The sequence below is a fragment of the Cibotium barometz genome, chromosome 23 (genome assembly GCF_041138505.1).
Source record: "Cibotium barometz isolate CiBa-2024 chromosome 23, ASM4113850v1, whole genome shotgun sequence".
In the NCBI taxonomy this organism is placed as follows: domain Eukaryota; kingdom Viridiplantae; phylum Streptophyta; class Polypodiopsida; order Cyatheales; family Cibotiaceae; genus Cibotium; species Cibotium barometz.
This window is the reverse complement of record NC_141068.1, coordinates 47,997,741-48,008,374: the sequence shown is the minus strand read 5'-3', so window position 1 is coordinate 48,008,374 and position 10,634 is coordinate 47,997,741.

Below are 10,634 nucleotides of genomic sequence, written 5' to 3'. Positions count from 1 at the left end.
CTCTGCTGTAAATCCAAGGACAAAGAGAACTAAACCGGCCCACATCTCAAAACTTGTAACCAAGTTTGATGGGATAGGAGACCCAGTCTCCCACCTAGAGATGTTCATACAGATTTGTGATGCCTTCGGTCATGTCGATGATCTGACTAGTGTGAGTGCATTTGGACTCACGCTAGAAGGAAAGGCTAGCCAATGGTTCAGGTCACTGAAACCAGAAGACAAGGCAGACTTCAAAGCCTTGAAAATAGCCTTCATTTTAGGGTATTCTAGGCAAGGAACCCAATGGAGCATTGTAGACCAATTCTACAATGTGAAGCATCAATAGAGTAAAGACCGAGTCCATTAGAGACTACATCAATAGAGTACAATATCTGTGCAGAGATGTGAGCCTTGAGATAGATTCTCTGATGAGAGTCTTATTGATGAGAGATTTTTAGAAGGGCTATGCGATATTCATTTGCATAATGCAGTGTACACCCAGAGGCATACGGACTTCGAGAGGTGTTGTCAAAGTGTAATGGACTTTGATGACAACTTTAAAGGTGATAGGCCAAGCAAGAAATTCTCTAGTGCTCCATCTGAAGCTGCATTTGAAGCCTCTCATGGCTCAATGTCAAAGGCAAAAGGGAAGGATACCTTAGATCCAAAGCCTATTGAGGATCTTGCATCAACCCTCATACACACCCTAGGATTTCACCCTGTCTCACATAGAGCCCCCCATCTTAGCAATTCCAAAAGTTGCTGAAGTACCAGACATGGAACCAAGATCTAATTCTTTAGGAATGGGCTTGGATACAATATATTCCAAGATCTTGGGTGATGAATTCCACACACACATCCCTAGTTATCCTAAGGAGGGACCATACATAGTATCACCGCATGCACACAAGGTAGAGAGACCACCAGGATGCACAAGACGATGCACGAGACATGGTAAGGTTACATGCATTCCTTTCAACACAAGTATAGATGCCACTAGGATTGCTTCTACAAAGTAATTGTATGCTCTAGAACAATTTGAAGGACTAGATGAACGGCTACTTGAAGCTAGGTATAGAAGAGTACATTGAGAAAGCAAACGAAGGAGAGGAGATAGCACCCCCAGAGTATATTTAAGAACACAAAGAGATTGAGGATGAACTCCCTAACATAGCTGTAAACTAGTTGGGTGAGTATTTTGAGAATGACACAGGTAATGCTACAATGGTCATCAGGTTATTGCAATCCTTAACGGAGAAGTAGGGGTTAGCATCATCACAAAGTAGTGTTGGGAAAAGTGGGAAAAAACAAAGCTCAAAAACATAAAACTTATTGTGAAACTTGTTTGTGATAGAGCCACGGCTTGACCAATGGGACTCCTATACAATGTAAGGATTAAGATATTTGGTATGAACTTTTGACATTCTCTTGTCGTGTGTTTCTTGTCGTGTGATGAACTTCATAGAACAACTAAACTCATATGACTGTATAATAGGAAGAAGACCATTCATGAGAGCAACAAGATTGATCTATGATTGGGGAGAAAACAGAGTTTATCTCAGGAAGAAATATTAAACCCTGCAGGTAGATCTTGAATCATGGAAAGCTCACCCTACCATTGGAAAACCCTTCATAATAGAGTCTCTGACAAAACTGACCAAACTTTTGTCAAAATATGTCATGAGCCTATTCCAAGCTTAACGTCTGAAAAAGAGATTGCACCTCTTCTAGAGCCTAACGACTCTGAGAATTGGATGCACATCTTGGCCACAATGGACATTTTGCCAACAGAAGATGTGTACCAAGTTCTCCACACAAGAGGGATTAGCTCTTGTGATGTCTATTAACATACTGAGAGCAGCCAATGCTCTCAAAATTCCTAAAGATGTTACTAGGAAGCTAGATCAACTCTTAGAAATAGCAAAAAGATGAAAAATGCATGTACATGCGACTCAAACAGAAACCAAAAAAGAGGAACCGTATGTTTTCTCAGTAGGAGATGAGGAACACTGGCTTTATGTTCAAGCCCATCGATTCTCAAGAAGCCTTCCTCTGGGAATGGTAGAATGAGTTAGATGAGATAACATATGGACAACCAATGTAGAAGAAGAGACTGAGAAAGAACCAAAACTTATGCGTTCTGAAGAAGAACGAGAAGAACGAGAAGCTAATCAAAAGAGGCTACAAGAAGATCAACAAGAGGATCTTCGACAGGTCCTAGAGCATTTCAAAGAATGTAAAATAGGTGAGAGTTTTGTTAGGTTTGAAAAATCTAAACGATCTCAAGATGGGCAGCCAGGAACTTCTTATGATGGTAGGCATGGGCTTGTAGAGGTCAAAGAGGTTAATTTGGCAGGTCCAGGTGAAGACCCAAAACCTATTTATATAGGAACAAACTTGTCAGCACCTAAAGAGGAATAATTGCTAGATCTCCTTAGGGAATTTGAGGATTGATTTGCTTGAAAATATAGTGACATGAAAGGTGTGCCACATCCTATGAATCTGAAGTATTCCAAACTTGTGAAGAAAGAAGAGATTGACAAACTCTTGGAAGTAGGATTCATATATGAGATTGAACACACGGAGTGGGTATATCCGATAGTGATAGTTCCAAAGAAGAGTTCCAAAGAAGAATGGAAAGTTGAGAGTGTGTGTTAACCTTAAGAAAGTTAATGCCACAATCATTATCCATTACCTTTCATAGAACACGTTCTTGAAAGAGTTACAGAGCAAAGAAGCCTATAGTTTCCTTGATGGATTCTCGAGCTACAATCAGGTGGTGATGATAGACCCCTATGACCAACATAAGATAGCCTTTGCTATTGAGCGGGGAATGCCTTCCACACTTCTCCATGTGCCATCCACATGCCCTTATTTGTAGCTACATGGTGAATGCAAATTTAAAAGTATAAAACAAAGCCATGTAGGCATGAGGCCCACTTTTATTTTCCACCTCACCCTACTAACAAACCATACCAAAGTATTCATTCACATACTCATAGTATTTACAATGTGCACTTCCGCACATGAGATAAAACCTTTGGAAATCCAAAATATTAGAAGAAAAAACCATTGTCGGGGTAGCTTGCCATGCCGCCACACCGTCATTCCATTATGGGCGCGCTGCCGTCTCGCAAGCTTCTTGAACAAGCTTCCATCTTATTGTCCTTGTAAAGACACCAAATTATATACAAAGTTGGAATTTTAAGATATTAAATTTTTGTGTCACATCTTTCCCCCCCAGCAGATCCTCCTGCAAGTCAGGGGGGTCTGCTGGCCATGGAACCTGAGTTGTAACATTGAAACTTGTGTATGTTTGCTGACCATTGCTATCCCCCCGGTTAACATCATGAGCAATCTCTCCACCATACATTGTGCAAATACTCCATGTCTCCCAGGTACCTTACCCAATGTGCATTCCAAGAAACTTGGCCAAGGATCTGGCCTACAATCATAATTTTGAACCCTCCTAGCCATGACTTGGCCTAGAGAGAGAGTTGTAAGTAGATTTTTCCATACACCAAAAAGACTTTCCTTTGAGCAATTACCATACCCCTGAGAGATCTTTACTTTTCCTTCTTTGTGCATGCTGCTCTTCTTGTGATTTCTTGAACACGCTAGAAGAAAGCTTGTGCATAAAGTAATCAACAAAAGAATTCTAATACTCATGGAAAGACCAAGTTGATGCATGCAATCATGAAAATCACCACCACCATTAAGGGAAACACATCTAGGTGTTAAATCATGTTCTCTCCTCAAATCTTCATTTGTATCATTGCCATCTACCACAATCTTTGGAATACCAGATTCTTCATCTCTCAAAGAGTTGTCTATGTCCTGCCCTGGTATGGATAAGACATCAACATTATCTAGAGTTTTATAAGCCTTATAAGGCTCATCTGCACATCCATATTTTGGAAATAAAGCCTCATAGAACACATCATCTCTTGACAAAGCATCATCTTTTGGAAACAAAGCCTCATAGAACACATCATCACTTGACAAAGCATCATCAATAAATCCATATCTGTGATTGTCATCCTCAAAATCATCCTCAAAAGCATCACAAGTATCCACAAAGGTATCATCATGATTAACATCACAAGATACTACACTAATATTGATAACCTCATCAAGATCAGAATTTAAAGACCCATGCATAGCATCGTTGACCTTGCCATTAACTTCCAGCACATATGGATTTAAGAAGAGACTAACCTCTAAGGATGTCATCATCAAAATAGATTCATCACAAGAAATATTCACCTGTAAAGCATGATTATGCTCATCTAGAGCCACTTCTGTGGTCACCCCCCTTAGCATTGGCTCATTTGTTGGCACCTCCAACCTTAGCCCTCTTGCTATGAACACACCACCAAACATGGCCTCTAGACCTATATAATCTTTACTAGCTACTTCTTCAAATAGAAAAGTAAAATTTGTAGGCACACCTGTTCCATGATCATCCTTAGGCATTATCTCTTCCCTGCATCCACTTACATCATCTAGAAGATTCTTATCCAACGGAAAAACATCCTCGTTTATATCATCTAGTGCACTTATCTTAACATCCTTGGCCACACTATCAATAGCATTGATAGCATTATCATATACTTTCACACATGTAAGTGGGACATCCATGTCTGCTTCATTGTCACAAGCAACCCATTGAGGTAAGGCCTCCGTACACACATCCATAAAATCTTCTATCCATTGTGAACTTACAACACTTTGTTCCTGTATAGCCTTGATGGCTCTCCTTTTGTGTAGATCCCTCTTTGCATCCATATTTAGAATCCACCTCTTCACTTTTCTCAATGCATAGTCCACTACATCCTCATAACAACCTTGGAAATCATACTTAATCATTCTCTTTTGTAATTTAGGTTTCAAAGCCTTCACAAAATATGTGATCTTTTGTAATGCATGTACAAAGTCCACATCAATAAGCATACCTTTATTTTTTTCCCAAAGAAGCTCATACCGTCTTTGAGACTCCATGATTGTCTCCTCTTCATGTTGTTTTATCTGCTTGATCCTTTTCCATGTCTCCTTCTAATCATCCATCTTGAACCTTTTGATTAGAACCTGAGAGAGCAAGTGCCAACTTGATTGTACTTCACAAAACAAGGGAGTGCATCAAACCACACTTGTGCAAATCCTTCAAGAGCTTGGCCCAAAAACATTGTCTTGTAGTTATCACTATGGATATCCAATTGCATGCATTTCTCTCCAATATTATTAACAAACATTTCCACATCTTGGGATCCATCCCCATGGAAATACCTATCTCCATTTTTACCCATAGTTAGCATGTAAGATCATCAACCTAGCACTCTTACAAACATGTCCACACCTTGGAAGGCAATTGGTTAATCAGCATGCTCATATAAACTCCAAGAGATAAGATCCTAAGTGTTCTTCTTCATGCTAAACATTATGCTGATTTATTCCAGAAGATGAGTAGAACCAAGAGTGAAACCTTTACATCCACAGTTGATCTTCTTTACTATAAACCATACAGGGATTTGAGGTAAAGACAAAGAATTTGTGCTAAACCTGCCCGTCATCTCCACCAAAAGATGTGACGCAAAGTTGGAGAGATTGTACTTTGGTCACTTCTTAGAATGAAAACACTCTTATATAAAGCCTCACTGCCTCCTCACCTCTCTTTCTCTCCCTAAAGCAAGATAAAAATAAACACATCAAAAGTTATGTTATAACTCATGGAAGGGAAGAGAAAGGGCTCCGGGGAAGCAAGAATTTCGGCTAATCTTGTCGCTCCAAACAAAAGGGCAATCCTTTGTTGGTAGAAGATCTTCTGACTCAAGACTATATGGACTGAAACATACGGGAAGTATTGGTATGGCTCATCAGTGCGAATCGGGCGATTAGGGCGGAACATTGTTTTTGAAAAACTTCAAGCAAAAGTGCTAAAAATAGCAAAAACAGAGAGTGATAGATTTTTATTTAAGCACAAGAAAGAATATTGAATCATACCATTAGAAAGAGCTTGAAAAGGGCTTCGCACCAATGTAAAAATTTTTGAAATTGGAGTAGGGAGTAAAAAGTTATGGCCAATTTAGTATCAAGGAGTAAAACTGTCCCAAAACTGCATGGTCAATGATAAAAAACAGAGAAAAATAGAGCATTGTTGTTTCTTCTCTTTATGGCTGCACTCAAAATGAATTACATAGATGCATAGAGCTTGAAGAGAGCTTTGCGCCCATGTAAAAAGTTTTGGAATCGGATCACGGAGCATAAAGTTATGGCCGTTTAAGTACAAGGGAGTAAAGCTGTTTTTTATAGAAAGAAAAGAAAGAAATAAGAGAGATTGAGCTAAAATCTCCTATCCATGTGGCCATTTGATGAATCAAAATAGAGAATGAGGGTATGCCAGTGCCCCTAGTAGAGTGACCGAAGTCTACAAGTGATTCCTGAAGTCTTTCCACATGCTCACCCATCGCTAAAACCATTGGTACCTCCAAAGGAGGGTGGTGATAAGGCAAGGGCTACCCCAGGAGAACACAGGCCTTTCGGGGATCAACAGCTCCTCATTTTTCTTACTTTGATTCCTCAAAAGGAGAGAATCCACTAGATATAGAGACTTAAGGCTATAAGAAGGCATAAGAAAATGCTTAATACATGGCTTAAAGTAAGTGACAAGACACAATATGCTCAAATGTGGAGGCTTCTCATTGATAATGAAAGGGAGAGGAGGGCTTCTTTTATAGATGGAAGTAAGTGACAAGACACAATATGCTCAAGGCTATAAGAAGGCATAAGAAAATGCTTAATACATGGCTTAAAGTAAGTGACAAGACACAATATGCTCAAATGTGGAGGCTTCTCATTGATAATGCTTAAGGCTATAAGAAGGCATAAGAAAATGCTTAATACATGGCTTAAAGTAAGTGACAAGACACAATATGCTCAAATGTGGAGGCTTCTCATTGATAATGAAAGGGAGAGGAGGGCTTCTTTTATAGATGGAAAGTCACCCTCTCTCACCGTGTTACAAATTACAGTTGTGGAAATCTTCCACCTTCCGTGACATAAGGGAGGATGTCACATCAATTGTCCATTTTAGGCGAAGTCTTCTATTGATTATTAAATTGAAGGCTTCTTTGACTTTAAGGATACATTGAGACAATTTTCAACCTAAGTGGCATGTAGGTGGAGACCCCAACTTACACATGGCAAGAGTCTCTTCTTCCATGTAAGCATTCTAGAAGCATCTCTCCTAATTATGCACCTACACACACCCCTCCATGTGCCTTCCACACTTCTCCATGTGCCATCCACATGCCCTTATTTGTAGCTACATGGTGAATGCAAATTTAAAAGTATAAAACAAAGCCATGTAGGCATGAGGCCCACTTTTATTTTCCACCTCACCCTACTAACAAACCATACCAAAGTATTCATTCACATACTCATAGTATTTACAATGTGCACTTCCGCACATGAGATAAAACCTTTGGAAATCCAAAATATTAGAAGAAAAAGCCATTGTCGTGGTAGCGGGCCATGCCGCCACACCGTCATTCCATTATGGGCGCTGCGGCCGCTTCTTGAACAAGCGTCCATCTTATTACCCTTGTAAAGACACCAAATTATATACAAAGTTGGAATTTTAAGATATTAAATTTTTGTGTCACAGTAGTGCATCAAAAGTCTACACCCTATTACCCACAAGCCAACAGACATGCCGAAAGCACAAACAAGGTGCTTTGCTCTATTCTGACCAAAACTGCAAAAGCAAGCTGAATAGATGGGGCGAGAAACTTCTCTCAGCTCTATGGGCTTATAGAATGGCATACAAGGTGACTAGATGGGAGCATACTCTCAGATAGACTATTGGCCTTGGAGGAGCAACTAGGTGAAACAAGACCGAGAGCTATTCATGGCATGATTGTCGAGAAGCTCAAGAGAAAGTAGTGGTTTGATGACCAACTACTACGAGACAAGGATATCCAAGATGGGTGTTTAGTCCTCCTATACAGTGTCAAAAATTAAAAGAAGAAACTCAAGTATAGAGGACTAGGGCCTTTTTGAGTGATAGAGATAGAGGATTAGGGGTTTTTCGAGTGATAGAGGTGTGATAGAGATCACACCTCAAGGAGCTGTTAAACTGTCAATCCTTGTCGATGTAGAGATGGATGGCTATATCAATGGAAAGCCTACTATGGACCATTAACAAAAAATATGCTAAAGGCTTTACATAAAAAAAAGAGAGGAAAAAAGAAAATTAGAAGAGATGAAACGTGAGGCTAGAGAAGCCAATGCTCGTGATGAGGAAAAACAAAAAGCAAGGATGCTAAATATCAACATGGCCCAAATCATCAATTTGCAAAAAGATAAATGGGAAGTACAACTAGCTTGACCATGGGTTGGTATGCAGACTTCCAAATGCTTAACTCAAAAGTTAGCCTTAGTGGAGGTGTAAGTCATAATTTCATGTCATCCAAAACATGGGTAGCCCTCATAGGTTCCCACACAAGCTTACGTCAAAGCCGTGAACTCGACCACTACACAATGCTAGGCATCTACACATTGCTATTTCATATTGGGAATAACCCCTTGGAAGGGAAGTTCTATGTCATGAGTGCAGGTACAATGAGCAAGGATATGCTCTTAGACTGAAACTAGGTTGGCCACAACAAGTGCCAAATTAACTGGAAAACCAGGATGGCAATACTGTAGCTTGCAACAAGCATGGTCACAGTCTTAATATGAGACTGATAAAAGCCTAGAAGAATAGGTAAAATCCATACAGATCTCAACCCCCAAACCAGAGGAGGTGAGGAAAATCCCCACACATGCACTACCTGTTCCACCAAAAAAGAGACATAGAAACTTTGAGAGAAGAGAGAGAGCGAGCACCATCACCATACAAAGTCCTCAGGGACTACTCATCTTCACTGCCCGTCGGCTCCCTCTCTTGAGACATCTGTAGCCAAGAAACCATAGTACCTACCATCACCATCACTAGCACAGGGCAAAGCAATGTGCCATTATCAAGGCAACAGCAGCTAGTGGCAACAACTGGTGGATTTGCAAGGATCTTCTCAAAGCACAAGGCTATGATGGGAAAGACATAAAGCTTTGGATTCCAAAGAGTCCACACAACCAAAGTAGAAGAGAACCATAACCAAGAAGAAGAAGAAGACCACACCCAAGGCACCAAAGTAAAAAACAACCCAAAGGCAAGTACCGAAGCCACTTCTCAAGGAACATGACTATTACAAAGGCAACAAACAGGTTTGGACTACCAAAAGAGGCCAAGTCAATCCCTAAAGCACAACTTAAACCTCTACAACACAGAAGTCTCACGGTCGGTGGGTCGGGCAACCACCACCACCAAGACCTAAGGCACCAAAGCCCTCCAAATAGGTACAAATATGGATTCCCAAATCCTCTCCTACCAAAACTCAATAGGTACAAATGCCAAGGTTCATTCCATGATAGGTTCTCCTAAAGCAACAAGGAAAGAACAAGGGCAAGGCACAAGAAAACATGGCTGAAATAGTCAAGCATCAGCCCAAGAAGAAGTAGGTAACCAAGACCCTAACATCTAATTTATGATGCAATAATACCCTCACCCACCACTAGTAATGCACTCTTATCCACTTGGAGGAGGTTCAACCTCTTCACCAAGAGGTAAACATAGCCTCACCGTCGTCAGGGCCCACCTCTTGAAAAAAGAAGAAAAATGGATTCAAGAGAGTCAAAGAAAGTAGCAACTAATCGAAGAAAGCATGGAGAAGGATTGAGTAGGAGAAATTTTTGGTACACGTTTCTCTTGCACCTTTACTACATTGTTCCCATCGCCAGGTTGCACAAATCAGACACTTATGCATGCTATTAGGCAAGAAGAGCACACAAATGAGTAGTGCCCAGTCAAAAATCAAAAAATCAAGTCAGGATGCAAAAATGCATTTTTTGCAGAAAAGTTGATATACATGTATATCCTATTGATATACGTATGTATATCCTGCATACACGTGTTGATCCTCAAGGTCAATATATACGTATATCCTCTAGATATGCACACATATATTCTAAATACACATGATTATCTTGACTTCGATAAGCATACGTAATTCTTGATGATTTATGCATGCACTCGATCTACGCATGTATATCCAGTCGATATACGCATGCTCAAAATACGCATGAAAATCTACGATACATGTACTGACTCGATACACGCACATTTATTTAGTCGATACATGCACACTATTAATACATGCACTGTCAGTCTATACACATATATCCATCATTAACGCATGTATCCGGTTGATGTATGTGTACATCAACCAACACTATAAAAAGGCAGTTTGCCCTCCTCATTTCCACTTATATCCAGAGTATACTAGCAGAAATCTTGATTTTTTTTTACAAAATTCTACTTGTGAGCTTTGGGTATTTTTCATCTACACTCTCTCACTAGTTTCTCTCTAGCATGGCTGCTCTACTCTACTGCAGAGACCTCCCCCCACAAGCGCAGGGCCTTAGCCTTGGTCCAGCCCTTCACAGAGCACAGCTTCCACATGGGTCACCAAGGAGGATCTGAACCTTATCAGTGGTGTTGGAAGGGTGATACACAATAGCATCGAGAATGATGCACAGGGACTTCATTCCAAACCATT